The sequence below is a fragment of the Haliaeetus leucocephalus genome, unplaced genomic scaffold, assembly GCF_000737465.1.
Source record: "Haliaeetus leucocephalus isolate CR32 unplaced genomic scaffold, Haliaeetus_leucocephalus-4.0 Scaffold687, whole genome shotgun sequence".
Classification (NCBI taxonomy): domain Eukaryota; kingdom Metazoa; phylum Chordata; class Aves; order Accipitriformes; family Accipitridae; genus Haliaeetus; species Haliaeetus leucocephalus.
In genome coordinates, this window is record NW_010973123.1 from 3,497,349 (window position 1) to 3,503,348 (window position 6,000).

The window sequence follows — 6,000 nt, forward strand, 5'->3', positions numbered from 1 at the left end:
GATTTTGGGTTTGTGTCCCCAGCTGCTGAGCACACATGGGTTTGGATGCCTCTCAGCAGAGTGGTAAGGCATAATGCGGGTAGCAGTTTCTCCTGTGTTGCTTTGGGGGCTTAAATTAAAATGCTCAGGAGCTCGATTGCGTCTGAGCTGCTCTGTTGTGGGCAGGAGAGGAAGGGACATCTCTGAAGGCAACGCAGCCCTTCATGGTTGGGAAGATCCTAGTGCTGCATCTTCTCCATCAGCTGCTGATAATACTGCTTCTAGCCCAGGCACTTCATGAAGTGAGATAAATCCAGGCTGTGGTTTTTGTGCCACACAGATAGTGAGGAGCAATTATACAGTCTTCTCAGGCTGATTCCCACCATGGGGCTGTTGAGAGTAGTTTGCTGTCATTAGACTTTGGAAGGGGACCATAAGTGCTATTACATGTCTATGCACCAAATATAGTGGTTGCAGCTGTGGCTGTGTTATGGGAACAGGTCCCTTGTGAGGTTTTGGAGATAAAAAATTGAGATGCATTAGCACATGCAGATGATGATAGAATACAGTTTTCCAAGATGGGGCTCACTGTTATAACTATGGGGCTGTTAGCTGATTTCCAGGTACCCATATCACAATCAGCTTTTGGGGGGGGGAGGCGGTTTCGCCATGCTGAGGCTCAATTTGCTGTGTGATAGGGGATAGTCAATATTTTATTTCCCTGTTACTGAATATGTTTAGTGTCAGCATGTGAGAGCAAAGAAACAAATATGGAAATTCTTTGACATATACATGACATGACATTTGAGAGAATTTTGGCCCTGTTTGGTAAAAAGCATGGCTTTTAATTTCCACTTGCTTGCCTTGCAAAATGCTGGGGTTTCCGTGCTGAAGGAAGAGGTTATTGCTTCTTTCTCCCCTGCCTCCAGAGTGAAGCTAGAGAGTTTTTTCACCGACGAGAAGCTCTGAAGAAATCAGTGGGAAACCAATTGCAACACTGAAAGAGCAAGCTGAAATTGCGAATATTACTACAGCTGCTCTGAAGCCAGGACCACAAGGTACTTGTTGCAGTAATCCAAATCTGGTTGGAAAGGTGCCTCTGGCAGGGAGCAGTGCCTCTACCTAGTCCCTGGCAAGAAGGATTTTCTTTGAATTCAAACAGCTGCTGCTGGAAAGGTATTAGAAGCTGCCTCGGTTGTAGTCTAATTGTCTGGTAACAGCTTGCATTGCTTTCCAGCCTGGACTGAACTTACTCTACCAATGGAGTGGTAAGAAGTTTGTATCCAAGTATTTTAATATTTATTGGGCTAATTCAGTCCAATGGTAAAACTATTGTCATTACACTGGGAATTGTCATCTTCTTGATTTTACAAGTCTGGTTTATTTTTGAAGTTTATTTTGCAACTCCCAAGAACATCACCTGAGGTAATAGTGGGGGGTGGGTGTACCACCCAAAATTTTCTAGAGTGATGCTAGTATGCTGCTTGGATGGCTGACCAAAGCCAGTGCACAGCAGGATGTGGTAATTCATGGAATTGCTCCAAACTGAGCTGGATCCTGGTGTTCAGGGTGGTAAAACACTGTCAAAGTGCTTGTGCAAGCACCAACTGTTAAAAGAAAGCTGAAAGTGCAAGGATCTCATCCAAACCTTGTCTGATGTGCCTTTGCATGTAGCTTGTGATATGCAATTAAACCAGGATGTGATATAGCAATTCCCTAAGCTGTTTTAAGGGCATAGCACTGGAAAGCATCTCACAGAAGACTTAACCCAGACCTTTGAACTCTTGCAGCTGTGGAAGAAAGTCCAGGGTCAAAACCTGAGCTTTGCCAGCTCCTGGGTGCCTGTAACCTGCTCCACACCGAGACCTGAGGACCAGCAGTAAGCCATGGGAGGAGAAGAGGGCATTTGTTAGGTGAAGTTCCCAGGTGACTCTTTGCTTCTGTGGATGTTTCAGGCCCTGTTGCTGCCTTAAGAGGGTGACACTAATAAAACAGATATACAAACAACAACTCACCCCTGCTTTGGGTGAGGACTCTTTCAGCTTTCTGCACCCAGAGCATCCTCAATAGAGAGGGCAGCAATGTGGTACCAAAGGGCATCTGAGAATGCCAGGGCCTGCCTCCTAGCATCAGTATGACTTCTAATTTTTTTGGTACCTCTCAGTGCATGTCTAGAGGCTTACTTGGGGCAGTAGAGATGGGGCTGGATGGTAAAATCACATGCACACAAATGCACTAGGAAGGCAGTGCTTACACTAATGCTGTCTGGTCCATCTTGTCCTTTTATGCCACTGGTCTTTAATAAATCCAGTGCCTTTGGAAAGAAACATGTGTCTTGAGCAGGGCAATTGTCAGACCTGTAGTGATCAGAGGGATGCAAAAGCAGACATGAATCAGGGCAGGAACAAGGGCAGAGTCCTGGAGCAATAGTGGTAACTGGAGGGACAGGCTGGGGAGGACTGGAGAGTGGTCCTAGGACGTGACTGGAGTGCTGCAATGAGGTGTCACCCCCCCCAGCTGACCCTCAAACACCCTCTGTGGGCACTAACTTTGGGGCAGGAGGGGACTCGGTGTCCTTCAAGCAGGACTGTCCCCTGCAAAAGAAAACCTAAAGTGTTCTTGCCGTAAACATTGTCAGAAGTGTCTGGTCTGGGAGTGCTGGGGTCAGCACTTGCAAAAAACCCTCAGGCTGTCCAGAAAACATAGATGTTGCAATCTGCTACTCGGCATCTTGGATTTTTCAAGGAGTTGAATGCTTCCCGTCTTCAGCTTGTGGTAGATGGTGTCTAATGCTAATGGCTCTGTACTTGGTAGGCTTTTCTCCTTTTTTGGAAAGGCAACAAAAATTTCTCTTGGGGACCTACATGTAGGGCTGTAAAACTGCACAGGAAAGGGGAAAAAACAATCCACTGTATCTGTTTTTCTTCCAGAGAACTGCTGCTCTTTGACTGATTTGCCATTTCCCAATTTTGTGTGGCAGTCATTAAGCTAAGTCATTTCCTAAGTTTCTAGGGGGAAAATGTTGAAAATGTATTACACTGTGTCCTTTAACTTCTGTAGAGTTTATATAAAACCAGAGCTTTGCATTTCTTAATAGATACACAAAATGCGTAACATAAATATTTATTTCCAAGTGCTCATATTTCAGCACTTTGAGTAGCTTCTGTCCTGAACAACTTGGAAACAAGAAAAGAAATGGGATTCCTTTTAATTCCAGTGTAATTTTCTATAAGATGAGAACCTATGCTGCCTGCCAAATAGGAATACTGTACAGTTGTTTCGGGAACTGAGCCCATATGTGCACAATATAAAGTTGCCTCAATGAAGATTACAGGAAAGAACTTTGCTAGTGTAGAAAATAGCTACTGTTCTTGATCTGTTTAGTTATAAATCAAACAAATCAACTGGAAAATTCTAGGTTAACCAGACATAATGTTTGTTTATGTAAAACCACGTTAGGCTTTCATTGTGAGGGCCATTTGAGCTCATTTATTTTTATATTGCTTTTTAAAAGTCTGTTTCTCTGATTGGTATAAGTTTTCTTCTAGTCCTCATCCCTCAAAGGTGTATTCATGTGTTTAATTTTACGCAGTGTAAATTTTGATTAAGTTTGTTTGAATTGAGGCTTAGAGCATCCACTCAAGACCAGACTTGCCTCTGTAGGTCTTCAGGGTAAGCTGGGGGAAGAAAGCTCCTGTTGACGAAGGTCTAAATAACCACACTTTCAAGGAGCAGTCGGGCTGGATGTACTGTACCCAGCTCAGCCTCTGCAACACATCGCACCATTTGCATATTGACATTGCATGCAACATGGCAAACAAATCTTACAAGGGCACGGATGCAGTTTTTCCTGAGGCAGTCTGGGGTTGTAAACAGCCTAAATCTAGGCTGTCCTGTAACAGCATCTTGCAGCTGAGTTACAAGTGTCCTGTGTAATATGGACGCGAGCCGTCGGAGCACGCAGTGCTGAAATACTTCACACTCTGTCTTCGCAAAATCAAGGTTAAGTTTGTTTGTAAAAGCTAATCGATGGGTGCATGAATTGGGATCCTATGTGATGGGTTGCGCCCCAGCAGCCGCTTGGCTGATCTCTGTGGGCTTGCACATGCTCTGGCCATCTGCCTAATGTGAGCCTTGGAGTGGTGGAAGGGAAAGGGGGAGGAAAATGTTCCTCTTTACCATCGAATCTCTTTTGTCCTCTGTTCCCCCAAGACTTGTACAGAGCCATGCTAACAAAACAGACTAAATGACAGGAGAAGTGTGATTTGGGCTGTGTTAACCTCATGGATGTTTAGACGGAAATATGGGTCTTGATCCTCACAAGCCACTTGTGGGGAACACTAAATTTAGTTAGTTTTGCTGCTTCTAATTTCTGTTCCTAAATAGTAGTCAGATTCTCTTCTTAAAATGATTCAATTAACTATATCACCAGGTTTTTGAGACTACCCACTTAGCTGATTAATTGCTTAGACTGCATCTGCTCTGCACTAGTCATGGACACTTTTGCAGATGTTCAGTGTGATATTGTCCCTGTTCTTTGATTAGGATGGGGGAAGCCAGTATGGATGGTATCTCCTCCTTGGGCCCTTCATATCCTCCAAACAAGTAAGTGAAACTGGTCAGCGGGCTATTTCTATCCCAGCTGAAGCCTCAGCTAAAATGACATTAGCAGGCAACGCATGTGACTTCAATTTTATTGATCCTGCTTTTATACTTCAGAAGCACGCCTTCTTGAAATCAAACAAAACAGCAGCTCCACGCTCCTGCTGCGCAGCTGTGAACGTCAGATCCTCATGTGAACTGGTTTATGACCCTTTCCGGCAGGGTTGGGTCCCGGGGCTGTGTGGGCTCCTTGGTTGCATGCTCTGGATTCCTGGCTGTGCAGCACAGAGTTTAGGCAGTGCAGTGGGGCGGAGGAACCCTTGGAGGTCCGGATCTGCTGACTTGACAGCCACTTGGTGCTCTTGGTGTGGCTGGCAGCTGTTACCAGCTTCCCAGCACCGCATACTGCGGTCTTTAATCAATCAGCAGGGAATGTATGGAAAGGAAATGAGTCTGGGGTGAGACACAGCGCGTACATCATGATCTATTCTAGGAAGCCAACCTGTTTCTCATTTCCATCTCCTACAAGCCATGGCTGGCTGATGCAGAGATTGTAATTCCTGCCTGTTGCTGAAGTGGGGAGCAATGTTTCTTGAAGGAGCACAGGCTTATTGCTGGAGGTTTGCTAATGGCTTACCTATTGATTTGTTTCTTAATGTAGTGTTGGCAATATGCTTAGGTAGGCAACGTTAAACTGCTTGTAAATGGCAAATATGAATGATTGTAAGTCCTATGGAATCAGAGAAAGTAATTCAGTCTCTGAAAGAAGCCCTCTGATGGGATATAGATCATGAACCTTAAATCTACATCAAATCCCATTACTTCTCCCTGTCTTTTAAAGGTTAGCCCATACCTTCTCTTTGGGACTGCCAGATCTAAGCAAAATGGAGTTGAATAGGTGGAGCTTGTACTACCTTAAACTACATCAAGAATGCAATATCCCTTTAAAATCATCACCAAAAATATTTAAATCTATGCTTTCCTCTCTGCCTTGTGGTGTCTCACCAATGCATGTTGAAGCCAGGGTGCTGCTGACACCTGAACTGAGAGGTGTTTGCTTGCACTGCTTGATTGCAGCTTCTTTTGTTCCCCCCAGCCAACTGGTTGCTGCTTGCTTGCAGGAGTGAGCAGGCAGAACTGGGGCTGAGGGAAGAAAGAGGAGTTTGTTCCATTCAGAAAGCTATTGTAATCCCCTCTTCTCATTACTTTGTGGTAAGAGGAAAAAGCACTCCTTTTTTCATACTTGACTGCTTTCAGACTTGACTTTTGCATCAGCCCTTCAACCAATTAGTCCTGCTGGATTGGTCTCAATGACATTTTTTCCGTCATAAATATGTAACCTGTAATACCCATGCACAATCTAATGCTAACAGCCCTGCTGGCAGAGAGGGTCTTGGAGCATTGCAAAACTGGGACTTG